We start from the raw sequence: 23,971 nt of genomic DNA, 5'->3' as shown, positions 1-23,971 counted from the left end.
TGCTGCACCTCAGCAACATCTTGTCCACAGCCTCTGGATAGGGGAAATTTATTGATTTACCATTTGGGTGTTTGGTCCTTACTAAGGGGCGTAGCGCTGTTACTAAATTTTCCTTTTCTTCTAGTCTGCTTAGCCTGAGATTAAGTTCAAAGGTAGGATATATGTCCTCTCTTTTAATTTTGGCTTTTGGTGGGTCCGGGGTGTCTGGTCTGGGTGGAGTCTCAACTATGGGATTCATGAAGTTGGGATATTTGTTTGTATTTTGTATGAAAGGTGTGGCATTAGGGTTTAGTTTTCTTGTGGTTTCTTTGTCTTTCTGGGTATCAGAGCTCTCCAGAGGAGAGGAATCGGTAATTTGGATCTGATGGAGGAACCGTCCCGCAGGGTAGTTGCCGTTAGAGACGGGGTGAGTGGAGGGAGGGGAGATTTGCAGTTGAAAAGGTTCTAGAGGTGGCGGAGTTAACGTGATCGGGGAGTCAGTCAACTGGAGAGCACTGGGGAGTTCAAGCGGAGTCAAAGGGGGTGAGTAGGGTTCAAAAGTGGGAGATGGGGTAGCAGTGGGGGATGAAATTGGTGAGATGATTGGGGATTCAAACACCGAAGAATTCAGAATAGGGGAGGGGGGGAGATTCTGGGTAAAAGGTGGAGCATGGGCGTAGTCCTGGCAGGCGAGTGCTAAATAAAGGTTGGAAAAAAGGGTTTATCGTAGAGACTTTCGATAAAGGGGGGTTAAAAATAAAGTTGTCCGGATGGAATTTTAGTGGGGATTGGTTAAGTAATGTTTCATTTAGGTTGATTAAATGATATGCACAGTTCGTGTTAAAAGAGTTATCAAGTGTGTCCTGTAGTTCCTGTTTTATCCTTAAGGCATAGGCCGCCGCTCTGACTGCATTGCGTCTGCGACGGCTAGGTGTGTTTTTGTTTTTTCTTTTCTTGTGTGGATTATTATTCATAATTGGTCCTTTCAATTAACCTTTGTTGAAAAAACTTTAAAGTCGGACACTCCTTAGGATTTTCGTTGCAGTTTCTCTTCCTTTTTTTTTGCATGGGATACATATTTTTTCTGACCTTTCAGCAGAACACCCCTGCCTTTCATGCTCCTCCGATCCACATTTGTCACAGCATCTAACACCCTTGCAGTGCTTTGAGACGTGACCATAATCCTGGCACGTGCCACAGAAAGGGACAACCAGGAAATCCTTAATTGGTAGAGAAAGGTAGGCCATATGGACCTTGTTCATGTTTAATAGCTTCTTTCTTAGGGTGGGGTTTACCTCATACACCCTGTGACACGTTGTTTTATTCTTTGGACCAGTTTTGAATCTGAATTGAAATTGTACTTTGAACTCCTCAGGGGACATATATTCATTGAAGCCATTAAGAACATATAATTCGTCCGTAATATCGTCTTCCTGTTTCCTTGTAGGTATATCGTAAACTATCATTAAGGGATTTCTTTTCTTGGGGCGTTCAGCATTTAGCTTTATGTTTTTGAGGTTGGGGTTGTTGATAATTTTTTGAACGTCTTCTTCAGATGGCGTTTCCACAATCAAGGTTTTGGGAGTGTATCTCATTCCCTGGATCCTGACTTTCTCCCGAACTGGGTTCACCAAAGTGGTGAAATTATCCCATATTTCACGACCGGACTGATTGTCCTGTGCCGTGATGAAAACGGTATGTTTAGCATTTTGCGTTATTTTCTGGATTTGCTGCACCTTATTTGTTAGTGGTTGTGGGAGAGCGGCCATATGCGCATATGAAGGAGCCGCATCCGGCATCTGCGTTGGTTGTGGCTTGGCCTCCAGAATTTTGCATGCAGTCCTTAAAGATCTGGAATCTGCTACATTTTCCATATAAATCTGATTTTGTTTTGCAAGAAGTTCTGAAAATATTGCCCTTTTCTCGGTTGACATACTTTTTTCCTTTGAAACCATCGTGGTCAGTTCCAAGTGTATTTTCTGAAATATACCCAATTGTATAGCAGACGAATCCGGCAGAATTTCATCTATTTGGCTTCCCGAAACTCCGGGGGTGGGTTGTGGGTAGTTTTCCCTGACAGTTGGAGTTGTATTTGATTCGCCATTACCAGAATGGTGTCTTTTCTTGGAATGAGGAGAGTTCAAATCAGGGGGTGAATGTACCAAACCACCCCTTTTGAAGGGGTCGAGGGGTTGTTCGAGGGGTGGGTCCGGTCTGGGTCCCCCTTTATTCTTGGGAGTGGCCCCAACAGGAGCCATCTTTATTGGGTCACTCTTTAGCACTTGTAATTGTCAAATACCCGCACTGAGAGAGTTCCCGCGCGTGACAAAACGCACGTGGCCCAGCTGTCACCACAGAACAACAATAACAAAGCGCACGTGCTGATCCGTCCCGGTGAAGGAACTGCTACACAATCTGTGACGTCACGAAGAACCCGGATGTCACACGTCTCCTTCAGGTCCCACACGGCCGTCTGCCACGCTATCGAACACGACACAAAACTCGCCACGCACCACCACACCAAAAAGTCAATAGAAAAACCACCCCTTTCGGCAAGGGGTTGGGGGTGGGTTCGTAAGACAGGGAAAGGATGGCGCTATGGCACAGTCTAGGTCCCGTTCCTTATTGAGACCTGGTTTAGTTTTTCTAACAAGTTGAACAGAAAAATGTTATTTCGTATGAAAAAGGCCGGTTTCCCCATAAGATTAGCATGGGGTGTGTTTTTGCACAACAACTTTTTTAATAGGGGTGGTTTTCACTTGGGGTTTTTTGGTTGTGTTCCCTGATCCTTTTTACGTGGGTTTAGGCCCTTTCAAAGGATAAGGGTTCATAAACTCTCACTTTTTTGAACTGTTTTTCCCTATTAGTTGTAAATGTTCGTTTTCTCCATAAGGATAACACGGGGGTGGTTTCTCCCTTATAAAAAGAAAAGTACTTACCCCCTCGTGTCGCTAGGCGTACCTGATTGTTCCTTGGAGTCTTTTCCTTGGGGCTGGATGGGTCCCAGAGGTATAACGGGTCAGGGGGGGCTCCAGGGGGTAAAATTCCCAAGGATGTGCACTTTTTTTTTTAGATTTAACAGAAAAACACACGCATGACAGCACTCTCGCAGAATTAATTTCGAATATCTCCAGAACCAATGGATTGAATTTCACCAATTTTTCTCAGTTTATAGTTTATGAACTTACGGGTTTGTTGTTGCACAGTGGCGGACCACTCTCGTCTGTTTTCCACCCTAACCGAGGGTCGCGTCGCGGAATACCGGTCGACTCAACCACACGATAGCAAAAGTTACACGTCAAGTGTCGGTTTAGGCAGACAGTTTAAGGGGGGTTGTTGAAGTGATCCTCCATCCTCCTCTCACCTCTCACACATCACTTCACCCTCTCACCCGGCATTATAGTTCTTCTCTTTAAATTGTTTTTCCTTGCCTGGGTGCGGTACCCCTTACTGTCTGTGAAATTCCGGCTCAATCTTGTCTTAATATTATCCTTTTACGATGGAGAGTGGACGGTGATCCTTGCAACTTGTTCCTACCCTGGTTCCTGTGGTTATACCAGGGTGTACTTGCTTGCTGTTGTATTGGCTCCACTTGAGTTGTATTCGGAAAGATGTAAAAGAAAGAAAATAAGAAAAAGATAAATACGATAGACAATGTATAAATAGAAATAATAAGATTGATAAAATTGAATATAGACATAAATATATATATAATAAAAATTTGATACTAAATCGATAAATAAGGTTAGTGATTTAGGATCATATTGAACATGCTCATTAGAGCCCCTAATTAAGAAGATGTGTCTCTTTGATTAGTGTGTTTGGGAATATTGTGGTTTAACTTAGAGTTTTACTGGGGAAAGGTAATCTCCTTTCCCCCGAATTGTGTTATATGTTTGTGTATGTGACGTTCAGAGCTGCTTCTTCTTTCTTGATGTTTTCTTCAGTCTTCCTGCTGCTTCTTACTTACTTGAGGTCTCTTCTGGTTTTCCTACAGTTTTATATATCACTGATTCCGAGATATTCTAGAAGTTATTCCTAAGCCTGATTAGTTGCACTTGATCCTTCTCTATATGATGTTATATAGAACCGACGTCTGTTTAGGGCCGGAGGGCCTTTTTCGAAGAACCTTAGTTCGGACTGGTTTGTTTCCTTGGAACTTGCACCTTTTGGAGTCTTTGAGCGCGTTTGAATTGTACCTATTGGTTGTTCTCTTCTAGCTGTTACTTTTTGACTTTGGGGAGGTTTGTTCTTGAAATTAAGTTCTTCCTGTTGTGATATTTCACCTGCTAGTCTATTGAGTATGTGATATTGCGTCTTGCAGCTAAGAACTGTATCTGGATTTACTAGAAACAAGTTCTGCCGGAGATGTTTGATGTAACGAGTATTCCATTTCTTGCATTCCAGCACTTTGTGATTTGGAGTGTCCTCTACTTGGCAGAATTTGCAGATAGAATCTTCTGAGAGTCCGAATTTATGAAGGTATACCTGATACGGTCCATGCCCCGAAATGAAGTGAACTAAGCCTTTTGTCGGATTGAAGTGAGTCCAGGATCTTCTTTGATTTATGTTTGAAATGGATCTTTTACTTTGCGGCGGATCTTCTGTCTGCCATTCCTTTTCCCATTTTTGTTGGAACTTCTTGGGAATATCCTTTATGTCTGTGGTTTGCATTTTATATCTGCTCCACACTTCCTGGCTGCCATTTTTCTTGTAGCAGTACTTGGCAGCTGCCATTTGTATTTCCATTTCAAGTGGGAGAACTCCTGCTATTGCTAATAGTGTTTTCGTTGGGGTGGTCTTGAAGGCTCCCAAAATTCTTAGTAAAACATTCCTTTGAGCCGATCTTAATTTAGTTCTGTATTGCTCTTGTTGAGTGATGTGAGCCCACGCACTGGCTGCATATATGATTATTGAAACGAAGATTGCTTTGTAATATAGAATTGCAATCTGGAATGGGATTTTATAGGCTAAGTTTCCCATTCCCAGTACTCTATGAAGTTGAGTTTTTGCTTTTGATGTTACATTTTCTATGTGTGTTCTAAAGCCTAAGTTTTGATCCAGGTATACTCCTAAATATTTGATAGTTTTAGTGACTCTTATTGATTTTCCCTTATATTTAATGCATGGTGTTCTATGCAGTTTCCCTTTTAGTTGTATTAAGTTGGTCTTGTTTACGACGATTGCCAATTTTGAGGTGTAACACCATCGAGCAAGGTCTTCCAGTATATCATTTGCTTTCTGTTCAAGGGTTTTCCTGTTATTGGCTACTATAGTAATCAGGACGTCGTCCTCGTATGCAATTGCTTCTATTGCACATGGGTTTTGATTTAATTGTTGTATGAGTGGTTCTATTGTTAAGTTCCACAGTTGTGGTCCCAGGACAGAGCCCTGGGGACATCCTTTCGTGACTTCTCTTTTTATAGTTTTATTTTGCCAGTCAAACTCAACTGTTCTGTCATTCAAATAATCCTTGATAACGTTGTAAAGAGCAACTGGAAGGTTTAGGGCTCGGAGAGCCTTCAATACGTGAGGCCACCAGACATTGTCGAATGCGCCCTGAATGTCTATAGCTATTGCGAAGACATGTTTGAATTCTGTTTTAGCAACTGTTCGTTGTAATTGGTTTATTGCATCCTCTGTTGCTAAACCTTTTGTGAAACCATACTGTTTTACTTTAGTTGGTCTGAGAATTAGTCTCTCATTCAATCTCTTCGCAATTAGTCTCTCAAATATCTTGCCCATATTATTGAGAAGACAAATAGGTCTGTAAGACTTAACCATCGTAGGGTCCTTAGATTTATCTTTTAGTATTAAGATTAGTTTTGAGGTTTTCCATTTTTTTGGAAAAATCCCTCTTACTAGGCATTCGTTGTATATGTTTTGTAGATGAATACTAATTTCATTTTTAACTTTCTTTAGTATTTCATTCGTTAAACCGTCAGGTCCCGGTGCTTTCTTTAGTTTCAGATTATCAATTGTAACTGCAATTTCTTCAAATGAAAATGGAATGACTATGTTTTCCGAATGATAGGGTGCCGATGTCTCTCTTCTAATTTCATCATGGCATTCTTCTTCTTCATTTGTCTGATCGAGTGGTAGAAGTTTTTCCATAATATAGTTGACTGATTGTTCCCATGTAGCTGTGAATGATCCATCTTCTTTTTTAAGGGTTGTAAGGATGACTGGGGTTCTTATTTTTTCAGAGACGATTTTATATGGGAACCCCCATGGATCCTTGTTCAATTCCTGTTTTACTATGTTTGCCCAAGAGTGAATCTTATATTGATTTCGGAGATTATTGTATTTCCATTTGGAAGCCCTATATGCTTCCAAATAATATTGCCTTTCCCTAAAAATCTTTGACCTTTGGTATTGTTTCCTTAATTGTATTGTTCTTTGTCTTCTCTTATCGAGATATTTAGGCCATCTTTTAGTTGAGCTCTTCGGCTCTAAGTTGTCTTCTTTTTGTTTTTCTTTCACTTCACGTTGAATCAATGTTGTAAGTTGCTCAACCTGGATGTTTATGTCAGGAGCTTCCCGATGTAATTCTTCAGATTGAATTTTGCTCCTGACAGTTTGCCAGTCAACCTTGTTATAGTTAATTCTTTTTCCTGTATTACTTTTCATCCTTTTTCCACTTTCATCAATCCTAATTTTAATCAGATTGTGATCACTTGAAGTGATGTTATCAAAAATTTCCCATGTTATATTACTGGTCGAACCATTCCTATTTGTTAGGCTAATATCTATGTTGGAGCCCTCACCCTGTTTATTCCTAAAAGTTGGAATGTTAGAGAACTTATTTAGCACTACTAGATCGTTAGCTGCAATTAAATCTTCCATTAAACGGCCTCTTTGATCTGTTTTCTTGCTGTTCCATATTCTGGATTTAGCGTTACTATCTAGCATAATAATTATTTTATTTGTTGGGTAACTTTTCAAAACTTCTTCTATTTGTCCAATGTACGGTTCTATTGGATCTTTAAATTGACAGTATACATTAACTAAAATCCAGGCAGATGCTCCTGTGTGTATCTCAGCAACCGAGCAATGTGATGTGGAAAGATTTCTTAACCAGAAGATCTTAAACTTATTGTTTAATACAATTATGGCTTTTGAAGGTTCCTTTTCACAGTGGATCATTCTCACTGTTTTTGGGAACCCCGAAATCCTACCTTTGATTTGGTAAGGCTCCTGTATATTAATAATGTCAGGCTTCATTGTTTCACATAGCTGTCCAATTTCGTCCATTGCCGCTTTTGAGCGCCCAGCATTTATCTGTAGTATTTTGATTCCATTTGGCGTATTCCCTTGGACCGAGTTTGTTGTACTATCCATAATCTATTTTGGCAATCAAACGGTCCTTCTGTTCTTTGTACGTTGGGCAATCATTTTGTTTACAATTTCGTTTTCTATATTTGCATGGAACGCAAATTCTATGATTGTTATGTTCCCTGCATTCATCTAATTTATGTTTTTCACCACACCTTGGACATGTTTGGTCTTTTTGGCAATATTTGCTGATGTGTCCATAGTCATTACAGTTATAACACAAGGGAACTGAGATAAAGTCCTTAATATTATGCACTGAAAACGGTAGGTAAATTTTTTCCTTATTCTTGAAGATATTCCTGAATGCAGGGGAGGTTTCCACAACAATGTGATTGGTTGTAGCGTCCCGTTTTCCAGTCCTAAATTTAAGCTTAACGTTGTTGTAAAATTCCTCTTTTGATACAAGATTCTCAAAATTAAGTTGAAAAATGTTATCTAACAAGTCTTCTTCTTCATAAGACTTGGGAATGTCATAGATTATGATTTGTGGATTTTTCTTTTTAAGTGGCTCTATTATTACTCCCCGAGATTTCAGTTGTTGATGAGATTGGAGCCTTTCGGCTTCTTCTTCCGTTGCCACTTCTAATGTCAATGTGTCTTTTGTTGATCTTATATTTCCTATTCTTAACCTATCATTTTTTTGGGTTTACGTGTTGTGTAACTATATCTTGTACTTCTCTTGAGGTCTTTCCTCTAGCTTTTAAAAATAGGGTTTGGTTGGATGTTTTTTTCCTACCTAGTGGAATTGCTACTGGGGCTGTCTCATTTCTAAGGGCTTCCGAATATAGCGGTTGAATTATGGACCTTGGTTCTTGCCCTGCTAACAAGGCTCTTGTGTTCTTGATTTCATCTTGCAAAAAGTTCTTTATGTCATTTAATTCTTTGTTTGAGGCTATTAGTGCATGATTTTCCAACTTAATGTCCTCATGCAGTGCGTTTATCTTTGTAATTGTAGTCGTTAACATGGTTTTTGTGGTGACTGACATCTTTTCTTTAGCTATGGCCATTTGCATGTCATTTATTAGGATCCTAAATATTTCAGGAGTGGCCACCTCCTGAGTTGAAAGTATCTCACCTCTTGTTTCATTATTTACATCTTCCTCTCCTATAAAAGTCTTATTTAGAGTGTTTTCTTCCATGTTTCCACAATCCTCACTTATATTTGGTTTCTTAGAGTTGGGAGTCTCTAGGCTAGCCCTCCTCTTCATTGTGGTCGGACGGATATTTCATCTTCAATTACACGTATAAACTAATTCACAATCACTATTCACACTATTTACTGGACACTTAAAAAGTCAAAAATCTCAGGATGCTCTAGGTACTAGACACTCTAAAATACCTCGGGAGTTTACACTTTCACTGTAACAACACTTTAAAACCTCCCGAGGGTGGCTCCCCCCCACCAGGGCGCCAGTCTGGTTCCGCCCGGCTCACCAAGGCCTTCCAACTTCTGGCAAGGTGGATCCCCCAACTGCTGATGAGGATGCTTCGTACTGTTCGTTGGATTTCAGCAGTCGAAGGGGGCCGGTCGCGGGGGTCGGGTTCAAGTGAACCAATGGATTGAATTTCACCAATTTTTCTCAGTTTATAGTTTATGAACTTACGGGTTTGTTGTTGCACAGTGGCGGACCACTCTCGTCTGTTTTCCACCCTAACCGAGGGTCGCGTCGCGGAATACCGGTCGACTCAACCACACGATAGCAAAAGTTACACGTCAAGTGTCGGTTTAGGCAGACATGTTAGGGAAAGGGAGAGGTCATAAGAACCTTGGTACCTAAAACTAACCCAAGGTGTGTTTTCTTATTATTAAGGAGGATAAAATTTGGAGTATCCTATTAAAATATGAATAATAATAATAATAGAAATATAATAAAATATGAATTGAGAGATAATAATGAAATGATTATAAAACAATTAAATAGAAGTAAAAATAAGACAATACGAAACAGCATACACAATACAACGATTACTATAGAGCAATTAAAAGAAAAAATTGATACATTATGATAAGAATATGTGTATATCAGGTCCTTAGACCATGGCCAGATACGGCCTTCGTGAGAAAACTGGATTTATTGAGATTGCCATTAGAAGAGGCTCAGTCTTGTATAAAGTCCTTGGACTAGTTGTTCCTTAAAAGTGGTAAGGAATCTTCCAATTGAGAACCACCAATAATGGATGTTCCTGGACTTCTTCTTCTTTCTTCAGACAGGTTCAGAGCTGAGTGATGGACTGGAAGGACGTGGCATCTTCTTCTTATCTTCTTCTTGCAGAACTTAATCTGCAGCACACTCGCATCTGCTGGTGATTTATATAAATGGATGTTCCTGGACTTCTTCTTCTTTCTTCAGACGGTTCAAGACTGAGTGATGGACTGGAAGGACGTGGTATCTTCTTCTTATCTTCTTCTTGCAGACTTAATCTGCAACACACTCACATCTGCTGGTGGTTTATATGAATGAACCACTTCCCCTCAGCGATTTAATATAGAAGTGTCTTCTGTTGATGGACGTTGGTCCTATCTCGTAAAACTTGAACTCTAACACCTTTTCTGTTTCCTTATTCACTACACTATCCACTCCACTTCGTCTAATTGTTGCTTGTCTCGAGCTGCGTCTAATGCTTATGTTCCTTTGTTTTGGTGGTTGAATTTCTATAGTAGCACTTGACCTTGAATTTTGACTGTAGAGTTGTTCTTCATTTTTTGAGATGAGATCCGCGAGTTGGTTCAGAGCTTGGAAAGCTCCCATATCCTTAATCCCCTCTCGCCAATCCACTCCTCGTAATATTTTCCGACACTTGGTGATAATATTACACACGTGCTGCTTGCATTCCATAACTGCATGTTCGGGAGTATCTCTCACGCTACACACCTCACATATGTCCTCTGAACGAAGGTTAAATCGTTTGAGGTACACTCCATATGGACCATGTCCAGTAATATAGTGTACTAAGCCACTCGTTGGATGTAGATTCTCCCATCGGTATTTCCAATCCACCTTAGGCAAGTATTCCTTGACACGAGCTGCAGTTGGTGATTGTGTCCATTCTTTTTGCCAGAGCATCCAAATGTACTTTTCAATTTCGTCGTTTGTATTTGCTGTTTGTCCCAATACTTCTTGCACTTTATCAAATCTTCTTTTCTTTAACCAATATCTTGCCGATGACCGAATAACTTCCAGGTCTAGCGGAAGCACTCCTGCAAGCACTATTAAAGCATTGGTTGACGTTGTTTTGAAGGCACCTAGGATACGTAACAGCACATTTCTTTGTGCAGTTCTTAATTGATTCTTAATGCCGACCTGTCCAACCAACCGAGTCCATACAGATTCGGCATAACAAATTCTCGAAATAAATATCGCCTTATAGTACAAGATGGAAAGTTTAAATCCTATCTTCGTAGCATCATTCCCCATGCTAAGCACATTATGCAGGGCAGTCTTGGCTTTGGCTATCACTTCAGTAATGTGCGTTCTGAAGTTTAACCCTACATCTATTACAACACCCAGGTATTTTATTATAGTAGAGCTGCCAATATTAGAGTTATTATATTTCACCGTAGGATTTCTTTGTAACTTGCCCTTTAGCAATATGTGATGGCTTTTATTTTTAGCTATTTCCATTTTGGATTCTTGAGCCCAGTGTCTCACTATACCTAGCGTCTGCAAGGCTTTCCTTTCCAATTCCAGTCTATTAGATGCATCTACTAAAATTAGAACGTCATCCGCATACGCAGTGACCTGAAGGACTGATTCCTTCCTTTGAAGGTTTTCGAGAAGTGGCTCAATTGCAATATTCCATAATAAAGGTCCAAGGACGGAACCTTGTGGGCATCCTTTGTTTAAGTTTTTAGAAATTTCTTCTTCACCATATTCGTAGTAAGCAGTCCTGTTGTTGAGGTAGTCCTTAATGATGTTGTAGAGAGATCCAGGTATTTGGAGGTCCCTTAATACTTTTAGGACATAGGGCCACCAAAGGTTGTCGAATGCTCCACCAATATCAAGCGCTATTCCCAAGACATATTTCATTGGATTCGAATGGACTGTTTTAATTACATCGTTTAAAGCATCCTCTGCCGATAGTCCACGTTTGAAACCAAATTGTCTTCCAGAATTTTCCACTAATGATAGCCTTTCATCTAGTCTTTTTGCTATGAGTCTCTCTAGTACCTTGCTTATGTTATCTAATAAGCATATGGGCCGATATGTCTTTACTTCAGTCGGGTCTCTTCTAGCATCTTTAGGTATAATTATCAGCTTAGCTAGCTTCCATTGATCGGGGAACCGGCCACCAGCCAGACATTGATTATATATAACTTGCAGAGCCCGAAGAAGTTCATTTTTAAGTATTTTGAGAACCTCAATGGTTATTCTGTCTGGTCCAGGGGCTTTTCCACACTTTAGAGAATCTATGATATGAGCTATTTCTTCAATCGCGAAGGGAGTTACCAGGATACTATTCTCATATCCAATCTCCATCTTCTCCCTGATTTCAGTCTGAATTGGAGAATCTTCTGCTATCTTGTCCACCGGGAGTATTACTTCCATGAGGTATTCTATTGTGTCCCTCCAAGATTCTGTATAAGTATTATCTTGCTTTCTAAACGTTGTTAGAGTCGTTTTTGTTCTAAGTTTATTTGTAATAATCTTATAGGGTATTCCCCAAGGACTCCTGGCTAGCTCCTTCTCAAGGAATCTTGCCCATGAGCTGACACGATACTGTTTAATAAGATTGGAATACATCCATTTAGATTTCCTGTATTTCTCAAGATAATACATGCGTTCACGTTCATTTCGTGATTTTTGATATAACTTCCTCAGTTTTCGCGTAACCGTTCTACGCCTTAATATATATATAGGCCATTGTTTGGACTTAGTGTTTTGTGAATTTCCTGTTGTTATTTTTATTGCATATTTCAATGCAGATGTAACACTTTGGAGATTCTCCTCTAAACTTTTCTCAGTGCTAATCTGATTATAAAGGAGCTTGTTTTCAAAGTGTTTCCTCATCAGATTTTGCTCATTGGGACTCCAGTTTCTCTTAATGGTTTTCCGCAAAGTACTAGTGTGGATACCGTTACTGTTGTAGTTGTATCTGGTAATATTAAATCCAATAGTATTATGATCACTTTCTGTCAGATTTTTCACCCACCAGTTGTCTATATACAACCGCCCATTTTGATCTACAAGTGTCACGTCTATATTAGAAGAGCAACCATATTTATTACAGTAGGTTGGGGTTCTTGTTTGACAATTTACAACAAACAAGTTCCTCGAAGCAATGAACTCCTCCATTGCTAATCCTCTATCATCCGTTTTGTTACTAAACCACAGTTCAGAATTTGCATTGGAGTCCATCGCGATTAGTATCTTACTATTAGTCACACTTATGAGAGCTTTATCCATGATATCGATGTATGGATCAATTGGATCCTTAAACTGACAATAACAGCTTATCAGAGTCCAGATATCACCTCCGATGCTAATTTCCAAAACAGCACAATGCGAAGTTGATAGATTCTGACGCCATAGTGTGTCTATTTCTATATTGTTAACTATTATTGCCACTTTCGGATTCTCCGAAGTGGCAAAACATCTCATCTTTTTTGGCATACCCGGGAGTCTACCCCTATGACTATAAGGCTCCTGGATCAGAGCTATGTCGATATTGTTACTTTCAATGTATTTGATAACCTCTTCTAAGACCAGTTTAGCTCCTTGTGTGTTTAACTGCATGATTCTTAATTTATCAGTTTTTTGCCTATAAAAGTTTGTGTTTGTATTATTCATAATTGATTCTGGATAGCAGTCTATCATATAGTTCCCTATAGGTTGGACATTGATCACGGTTGCAGTCCCTTTTTCTGATTTTACATGGTACACATATAGATATTGTTGAAAGACACTGTTGCTCCTCATGCTCTTCCCCGCATTTCTTGCATCTCTTCGCTCTTTTGCAATGTTTAATTACGTGCCCTAAATCATGGCAGTTGAAGCATCTTGGTAGAGAAATAAAGTCCTTAACCTTTACTGTCATATAATTTAAGTACAGTTTTTCTCTGCTAATAATGATGTTTCTCATGGCGGGTGAGACTTCAAATACAACGTGAGAGGATTTATCATTTCTTTTCCCTGTTTTAAACCCTATTTTTAGGCGCGCTTTCATTTCATCCTTTGTCATAGAATCCTCAAAGTTAAGTTCGTATAATTCTTCCATTAAGTCTTCTTCTTGGTAGTAACTAGGCACATCATAAAAGATGATTTTGGGGTTCCTCTTCTTAATAGTTCCATTCGTAAGCCTTTATTAATCAAATTTTCATTTGTAGCCAGTTTATGCAGCTCCTGATCTGACGCTAGTTCAACTATTAGGGTTTCTGATGTGGCTCTTATGTCTGTCACCCTTATCTTATCCCTGCTAGGTTTAATATTGCTTGTAATAATTTGTTGAATTTCCCTTGGAGATTTACTATTTGCCTTAATGAACAGAGTGGGTTTGGAGGTTCTACTAGGTCTGGGAGGTTCTTTAATATTCATTACTCTCTTAACTCTTCCTGCATACGTGCTGTAGTCATTGTATCCATTGTCCTGTGCCTCTTCCACTCCTCTTTGTGTTAATTCATTTTGTAGGAAGATTTTATCATTTTTGAGTTCTTCATTTAATGTTTTTAGAACCTCGTTTTCCCGCGCCAAATCCTCGTAGTCAGCTGCTATTCTTGTAATAAGTTCCGTGAATAAAGTTTTGGTAGGAACGGTCAGCTTTTCCCTAGCAACTCCCATTTGCAATTCATTGATTAGAAACCTAAAAGGGTTAAGGGGAAGTTGTTCCATGGTTAACCGAGGGTTCTCATCATTTACTTCATTTGTGCTATTCGTCCTGTCTTCTCTAGTTCTTTTGGGTGAAGAATTTTCCAAGCTGGAAGCCACCCGTTTTTTCCCTGAGTCCATCAAAAAATATCAATATCTGGTGTGCCTCCTGGCAACAACACACTAAAACTACCCCGGGCTGTTCATTACATAAACATTCACAACACTACACTTTAAAAAGCCCGAGGAGCGGCTCCCCCCCCACCAGGGCGCCAGTCTGGCTCCGCCCGGCCTCTTCTGCTCACCAAAGCCTTCCAATTGGCAGGGTGGATCCCTCAACTGCTGATGAGGATGCTATCTTCGTGTTATTTGTTGGATTTCAGCAGTTGAAGGGGGCCGGTCGCGGGGGTCGGGTCCTTATTCGGTTTAGGCAGACAATAATGGGGTAACCCCCGAATGTATCCTAACCTCCACCCGCATACATTCGAGGGTATGCGCATGTCCCAGTGCCTCTGCAATAAACTGGGACGGCAGTTGCTCGTATTACGGTTAGCCCATTATTGTTCCACATTACCTTTATTAATTTCCATTTTACATAGAATACAAAAAGAAAACAATGACAAAAAAAGAAAGAAACAAATAAAAATATATATATATATAATAAAAAAAAAGAAAGAGATTATATACTAGATACCCTGACTAAGTACAAGATAAGGCTGGATTAGCTATGAATATGAACACATAAACTAAGTTAAATTTAAATTGAATTGCAATACAGACATCCACACATTGTTAGTATTGATATTATGAGTTGAGTTATATAAATATTATTATTTATTTGCTTTATATCTTGTAATTATATTATTAAAATTATGTGATTTAGATGTCCGGATCCCGGTATGCCGGGATCTATAAGGTAAATTCTAGTTGCGGACCGAACAGGCGGAGAAGGATCGCAACAGGTTGAGGACCTTGTCTTTTGATTACATTATCACTGGTTTGGGGAGTTGCTCACCCCAGAGGCCGGGTGTTCCTATCTCCGCCTATTCCCCCGCTATTCCAGATATGTTATTGTATACACAGTTTTACCATAACGAGGTGTTAATTGTTAGACGAACGCATGAGTGTTTAGGTATTAATGAATTTAATGAATTGATATAAGAATATAGGAAAAAAAAATTGACCAACTTTAAATGACCAAAATGGCTGCACTCTGGTCTTGATCAAATTAGTTTAAGTTTAAGGTTAGAGAAAATATAGTAGTTAGAGAAAAAGAAGGTGACTATATTATAATTTAAAAGATCAAGATAATGTAATAGTTGCCTAAAATTATTATAAATTAATAGAATTATTTATAGAGATAGTGAAAATTATTAATGATAAGATGAAGGTTAACATCGGAGTACCAGATGTCACCAGTACTGGAGTACCAGTACTTAAAAAGGGTTTAAATTGGCGCTTGTCGATCCGCCGCTACCCTCATCATGTAATCTTTATGGTTTTCTCCCGGCATTCGAACAGGACGAATTCTTCTTCTTTGTGCCGCTTCTCTTCTTCCGGTCGACACTATGTAGTATCTTCTTCTGGAAGCAGTTGTTAATGCATCCTCTTCATTCCTTTCCTCTACATTTTCTGGCTCGCGGGTAAGATCTTGACCTTGAGTTGTTGTTGCTCTTCTGGTAGTTCTTCGAGGATTTCCTGAGGGTCGATGAATGGGATTGGGGTAATTTCGGGTTGGTGGGTTGGGAGGGTTGCGTTTGAAGATTTTCTTTTCTTCTTGAGATACCTCTTCTGCCAGCTCTTCCAAAGTTCTTATTTGTTGTTCACATAAAAGAGTTGGGGTATTAAATGTTGGTAGTTTCTTTCGGATGTTCTTAATTATATCTGTTGATTTGGGACAGAAGTATAGTTTATGTTCTGGAGAGTCCTCCGCTGCTGCGCACTTGCTGCAACCCATGCCCACGCTCGACCCAATGCGATTTAGATACTGACCATATGGTCCATGCCCAGTCAGGAAGTGTATTAGACCTCCTTTGCAGTGTGATCTTAGAATTGCTATGTTTCTTGTATTGGGAAAAAAGTTGTAGGTTCTTCTTCCTTTGTCAGTGTTTACCCATTCTCTTTGCCAATTATTAGCTATTGTCTCTTTCATGTCGAATAAAGTGGGTGTAAACCTTCCCACGCATCGCGTAATGTTGCTTTCATTTCCTTTCTTGAAAAAATACCCACCCGCTCGCAACCGGACCTGAAGATCCATAGGCAGATTGCCAGTGAGTACCAATAGAGCCTCTGTAGAGGTAGTTCCAAATGCACCCGTAATTCTCAGAAGTATCCTGCGTTGAGACGCTCTAAGAAGTCTGACATTCTTCTTGAGTTCTAATGCTTCGTACCATGAAGAAGCCGCATATGTTATGATCGAGTAGTAAATAGATCTTATGTATGTCTCGATTGTGCCGGGGCCGAGGGCGAAGTCACTGGAGGCCACTCTAAGGAGCTTTCCCATGGCTTGTTCGGCTTTCACTGTTACCTTTTGTATATGTGTCCCAAATTTCAAACCTTCGCCAATAGTAACTCCTAGGTATTCGAAGTCTGAGACACGTTGTATGTTTTTAGCTTCCATTTTTACTGTGGGGTTTCTCCTCGTGCTTAGACTGCCTTTAGCTAGTAGATACTTAGTCTTTGCTGCCGAAAGTTCTAATTTTGCTTCTCCACACCAGTCCACTAAGGCTTTTATTGCATTGTTTACGTTTGTTTCAATTTTGGCACGAGAGTCTTCCGCACATATTAAAACAATGTCGTCTGCGTATGCAATTACCTTGGTTATGCTTGAATTTCTTTTTAATATATTAAGACATGGTTCTAAGTTGATGTTCCATAAGTGAGGGCCCAGTACTGAACCCTGTGGGCATCCTTTTGTTACAATTTTAGATCTTTTTTCATTTCATTTAGGCAGACATAAATGTAGGACAATAATGGGGTAACCCCCGAATGTATCCTAACCTCCACCCGCATACATTCGAGGGTATGCGCATGTCCCAGTGCCTCTGCAATAAACTGGGACGGCAGTTGCTCGTATTACGGTTAGCCCATTATTGTTCCACATTACCTTTATTAATTTCCATTTTACATAGAATACAAAAAGAAAACAATGACAAAAAAAAGAAAGAAACAAATAAATATATATATATATATAAAAAAGAAAGAGATTATATACTAGATACCCTGACTAAGTACAAGATAAGGCTGGATTAGCTATGAATATGAACACATAAACTAAGTTAAATTTAAATTGAATTGCAATACAGACATCCACACATTGTTAGTATTGATATTATGAGTTGAGTTATATAAATATTATTATTTATTTGCTTTATATCTTGTAATTATATTATTAAAATTATGTGATTTAGATGTCCGGATCCCGGTATGCCGGGATCTATAAGGTAAATTCTAGTTGCGGACCGAACAGGCGGAGAAGGATCGCAACAGGTTGAGGACCTTGTCTTTTGATTACATTATCACTGGTTTGGGGAGTTGCTCACCCCAGAGGCCGGGTGTTCCTATCTCCGCCTATTCCCCCGCTATTCCAGATATGTTATTGTATACACAGTTTTACCATAACGAGGTGTTAATTGTTAGACGAACGCATGAGTGTTTAGGTATTGATGAATTTAATGAATTGATATAAGAATATAGGAAAAAAAAAATTGACCAATTTTAATTGACCAAAATGACTGCACTCTGGTCTTGATCAAATTAGTTTAAGTTTAAGGTTAGAGAAAATATAGTAGTTAGAGAAAAAGAAGGTGACTATATTATAATTTAAAAGATCAAGATAATGTAATAGTTGCCTAAAATTATTATAAATTAATAGAATTATTTATAGAGATAGTGAAAATTATTAATGATAAGATGAAGGTTAACATCGGAGTACCAGATGTCACCAGTACTGGAGTACCAGTACTTAAAAAGGGTTTAAATTGGCGCTTGTCGATCCGCCGCTACCCTCATCATGTAATCTTTATGGTTTTCTCCCGGCATTCGAACAGGACGAATTCTTCTTCTTTGTGCCGCTTCTCTTCTTCCGGTCGACACTATGTAGTATCTTCTTCTGGAAGCAGTTGTTAATGCATCCTCTTCATTCCTTTCCTCTACATTTTCTGGCTCGCGGGTAAGATCTTGACCTTGAGTTGTTGTTGCTCTTCTGGTAGTTCTTCGAGGATTTCCTGAGGGTCGATGAATGGGATTGGGGTAATTTCGGGTTGGTGGGTTGGGAGGGTTGCGTTTGAAGATTTTCTTTTCTTCTTGAGATACCTCTTCTGCCAGCTCTTCCAAAGTTCTTATTTGTTGTTCACATAAAAGAGTTGGGGTATTAAATGTTGGTAGTTTCTTTCGGATGTTCTTAATTATATCTGTTGATTTGGGACAGAAGTATAGTTTATGTTCTGGAGAGTCCTCCGCTGCTGCGCACTTGCTGCAACCCATGCCCACGCTCGACCCAATGCGATTTAGATACTGACCATATGGTCCATGCCCAGTCAGGAAGTGTATTAGACCTCCTTTGCAGTGTGATCTTAGAATTGCTATGTTTCTTGTATTGGGAAAAAAGTTATAGGTTCTTCTTCCTTTGTCAGTGTTTACCCATTCTCTTTGCCAATTATTAGCTATTGTCTCTTTCATGTCGAATAAAGTGGGTGTAAACCTTCCCACGCATCGCGTAATGTTGCTTTCATTTCCTTTCTTGAAAAAATACCCACCCGCTCGCAACCGGACCTGAAGATCCATAGGCAGATTGCCAGTGAGTACCAATAGAGCCTCTGTAGAGGTAGTTCCAAATGCACCCGTAATTCTCAGAAGTATCCTGCGTTGAGACGCTCTAAGAAGTCTGACATTCTTCTTGAGTTCTAATGCTTCGTACCATGAAGAAGCCGCATATGTTATGATCGAGTAGTAAATAGATCTTATGTATGTCTCGATTGTGCCGGGGCCGAGGGCGAAGTCACTGGAGGCCACTCTAAGGAGCTTTCCCATGGCTTGTTCGGCTTTCACTGTTACCTTTTGTATATGTGTCCCAAATTTCAAACCTTCGCCAATAGTAACTCCTAGGTATTCGAAGTCTGAGACACGTTGTATGTTTTTAGCTTCCATTTTTACTGTGGGGTTTCTCCTCGTGCTTAGACTGCCTTTAGCTAGTAGATACTTAGTCTTTGCTGCCGAAAGTTCTAATTTTGCTTCTCCACACCAGTCCACTAAGGCTTTTATTGCATTGTTTACGTTTGTTTCAATTTTGGCACGAGAGTCTTCCGCACATATTAAAACAATGTCGTCTGCGTATGCAATTACCTTGGTTATGCTTGAATTTCTTTTTAATATATTAAGACATGGTTCTAAGTTGATGTTCCATAAGTGAGGGCCCAGTACTGAACCCTGTGGGCATCCTTTTGTTACAATTTTAGATCTTTTTTCATTTCATTTAGGCAGACATAAATGTAGGACAATAATGGGGTAACCCCCGAATGTATCCTAACCTCCACCCGCATACATTCGAGGGTATGCGCATGTCCCAGTGCCTCTGCAATAAACTGGGACGGCAGTTGCTCGTATTACGGTTAGCCCATTATTGTTCCACATTACCTTTATTAATTTCCATTTTACATAGAATACAAAAAGAAAACAATGACAAAAAAAAGAAAGAAACAAATAAAAATATATATATATATATAAAAAAGAAAGAGATTATATACTAGATACCCTGACTAAGTACAAGATAAGGCTGGATTAGCTATGAATATGAACACATAAACTAAGTTAAATTTAAATTGAATTGCAATACAGACATCCACACATTGTTAGTATTGATATTATGAGTTGAGTTATATAAATATTATTATTTATTTGCTTTATATCTTGTAATTATATTATTAAAATTATGTGATTTAGATGTCCGGATCCCGGTATGCCGGGATCTATAAGGTAAATTCTAGTTGCGGACCGAACAGGCGGAGAAGGATCGCAACAGGTTGAGGACCTTGTCTTTTGATTACATTATCACTGGTTTGGGGAGTTGCTCACCCCAGAGGCCGGGTGTTCCTATCTCCGCCTATTCCCCCGCTATTCCAGATATGTTATTGTATACACAGTTTTACCATAACGAGGTGTTAATTGTTAGACGAACGCATGAGTGTTTAGGTATTAATGAATTTAATGAATTGATATAAGAATATAGGAAAAAAAAATTGACCAATTTTAATTGACCAAAATGACTGCACTCTGGTCTTGATCAAATTAGTTTAAGTTTAAGGTTAGAGAAAATATAGTAGTTAGAGAAAAAGAAGGTGACTATATTATAATTTAAAAGATCAAGATAATGTAATAGTTGCCTAAAATTATTATAAATTAATAGAATTATTTATAGAGATAGTGAAAATTATTAATGATAAGATGAAGGTTAACATCGGAGTACCAGATGTCACCAGTACTGGAGTACCAGTACTTAAAAAGGGTTTAAATTGGCGCTTGTCGATCCGCCGCTACCCTCATCATGTAATCTTTATGGTTTTCTCCCGGCATTCGAACAGGACGAATTCTTCTTCTTTGTGCCGCTTCTCTTCTTCCGGTCGACACTATGTAGTATCTTCTTCTGGAAGCAGTTGTTAATGCATCCTCTTCATTCCTTTCCTCTACATTTTCTGGCTCGCGGGTAAGATCTTGACCTTGAGTTGTTGTTGCTCTTCTGGTAGTTCTTCGAGGATTTCCTGAGGGTCGATGAATGGGATTGGGGTAATTTCGGGTTGGTGGGTTGGGAGGGTTGCGTTTGAAGATTTTCTTTTCTTCTTGAGATACCTCTTCTGCCAGCTCTTCCAAAGTTCTTATTTGTTGTTCACATAAAAGAGTTGGGGTATTAAATGTTGGTAGTTTCTTTCGGATGTTCTTAATTATATCTGTTGATTTGGGACAGAAGTATAGTTTATGTTCTGGAGAGTCCTCCGCTGCTGCGCACTTGCTGCAACCCATGCCCACGCTCGACCCAATGCGATTTAGATACTGACCATATGGTCCATGCCCAGTCAGGAAGTGTATTAGACCTCCTTTGCAGTGTGATCTTAGAATTGCTATGATTCTTTTATTGGGAAAAAAGTTATAGGTTCTTCTTCCTTTGTCAGTGTTTACCCATTCTCTTTGCCAATTATTAGCTATTGTCTCTTTCATGTCGAATAAAGTGGGTGTAAACCTTCCCACGCATCGCGTAATGTTGCTTTCATTTCCTTTCTTGAAAAAATACCCACCCGCTCGCAACCGGACCTGAAGATCCATAGGCAGATTGCCAGTGAGTACCAATAGAGCCTCTGTAGAGGTAGTTCCAAATGCACCCGTAATTCTCAGAAGTATCCTGCGTTGAGACGCTCTAAGAAGTCTGACATTCTTCTTGAGTTCTAATGCTTCGTACCATGAAGAAGCCGCATATGTTATGATCGAGTAGTAAATAGATCTTATGTATGTCTCGATTGTGCCGGGGCCGAGGGCGAAGTCACTGGAGGCCACTCTAAGGAGCTTTCCCATGGCTTGTTCGGCTTTCACTGTTACCTTTTGTATATGTGTCCCAAATTTCAAACCTTCGCCAATAGTAACTCCTAGGTATTCGAAGTCTGAGACACGTTGTATGTTTTTAGCTTCCATTTTTACTGTGGGGTTTCTCCTCGTGCTTAGACTGCCTTTAGCTAGTAGATACTTAGTCTTTGCTGCCGAAAGTTCTAATTTTGCTTCTCCACACCAGTCCACTAAGGCTTTTATTGCATTGTTTACGTTTGTTTCAATTTTGGCACGAGAGTCTTCCGCACATATTAAAACAATGTCGTCTGCGTATGCAATTACCTTGGTTATGCTTGAATTTCTTTTTAATATATTAAGACATGGTTCTAAGTTGATGTTCCATAAGTGAGGGCCCAGTACTGAACCCTGTGGGCATCCTTTTGTTACAATTTTAGATCTTTTTTCATTTCCCATAGTTATTGTAACTTTTCTATTTTTGAAGTAATCTCTAAGCACATCCAATAATGTAGCTGGACAGTTATGATTTATGAGTGTCTGAAAAAGAAAGGGCCACCAAAGGTTATCAAAAGCACCGCTTATATCCGCGAACATTGCTATAACTATTTTGTTATCGGTTTTATTAACTTCTTCTTTAAAGGCATTAATTGCGTCTTCCGTGGATCTCCCTTTGGTAAATCCAAATTGGTTGCCAGAGTTCTGTTTCATAATTAAGAATTCCTGAAGCCTTTTATTTATCATTTTTTCAAATAGTTTACCGTATGTGTTGAGCAAGCAAATTGGTCTGTAGGATTTAAGACTTTGTTCGTCCTTTTTATTATCTTTTCTAATAACTATTAGTTTGCTTTCTTTCCAGGTAGTCGGAATTTTTTTGGATGCCAGACATAGGTTGAAAAGTTCAGTTATGTAGTATATAGTTTTGGGAATTGTCATTTTAACAATTTGGACAGGGATCCCGTCTGGTCCGGGTGACTTTCCATTTTTCATTTTTGCCAATTCCTGTAGGATCTCTTCAGGTTCGAAAGGTATAATGGGCGTGTTGTTTGGGTTACGGGAGCAGTTTGATCTAATTTCTTTGTTTCTGCCATTGTCCGTATTCAGTAAGTCATCTGGTAAGAGGCCATCCAACAGTGTCTCCATAGTCTCTTCTATGTCTTTAGTGAATGTGCCGTCTGGTTTTTTAATTGTGGTGATATTTGTAGATGATTTAATTTTCTTTGTCATTATCTTGTAAGGTAGTCCCCATTTGTCTTTCTTAAGTCTTGTATTTACGAAGTTACACCAATTTTTGAATTTAAATACTTTTAGTTCTTGTGCATATTTAGCTTTAGCTTTCCTATATTCTTCCAAGTATTCTGCCCTGTTATAAATATTAATTTTTTGATATTTCCTTCTAGCAATCCTCATGGTGGATCTAAGTTTAGTGAGGTTAGCTGACCAGGGTTTCCTCTCTTTATTGCTTATTAATCTTCTTGGAGTTGATGCAGCTATACCGGAATATATGCTGTCGTTTAAAATTTGTGCCCATTCATCCGAACTTTTGGACAGGTTGGGATTTTCAGTGAGATTTATATTTTCTAGTAAAATTTCTTTGTTTGTTTTGTTCCAGTTGTACTCAGGGGTGTACCGAGGAGGGTCTTGTTGTTGGGTGGGGTTTATATTAACATCGTAGGTTATGATGTTATGATCACTTGTAGTAGCCATGTCATGTACCTTCCAATTTTGTATTACATTTGTTAGGCTAATGGTAGCCAAAGTTAGATCTATATTACTACTTGCTCCAGCCCTTCCTCTGTAAGTTGGAGGATTGCCTTCTGTGTTTTCCACTGAGAGATTAAATTCTGCAATTAAATCCATTATTTTTTCTCCATTCTTATCTAAATCCCTTCCGAACCATAAAGGAGAGGAGGCGTTGCTATCCATGGTCAATAGGATTCTTCTGTCTGTATATGCCCGAAAGATTTTCCTTATTTGTGCTATGTAAACTTCAATGTTATTGCTAAATTGGCAGTAGCAGTTAACTATGATGAACTTTAGCTTTCCATATTGCACTTCTATGCAGTTGGTATGTGTGTCTGATAGTTGGGAAATCTTAATTGATGTAACAGCTTTATTCAGAATCACTATTGCTGCCCTTGCGTTGTTGCTCTGTTCACATATTACTCTTGCTCCTATTGGAGCATGTATTAATTTTCCTTGCTTAGTGTATGGCTCCTGAAATAGGAGTATATCTATTCCGTTTTCTCTGGCGAAGATGAAGATTTCTTCTGATGCCAACTCCGCTCCATTCAGGTTTACCTGCAGGA

Source organism: Lepisma saccharinum, unplaced genomic scaffold (assembly GCF_977018435.1).
Source record: "Lepisma saccharinum unplaced genomic scaffold, izLepSacc3.1 HAP1_SCAFFOLD_35, whole genome shotgun sequence".
Lineage (NCBI taxonomy): Eukaryota > Metazoa > Arthropoda > Insecta > Zygentoma > Lepismatidae > Lepisma > Lepisma saccharinum.
The sequence above is the reverse complement of the archived record's forward strand: the minus strand, read 5'-3'. Positions refer to the sequence as shown.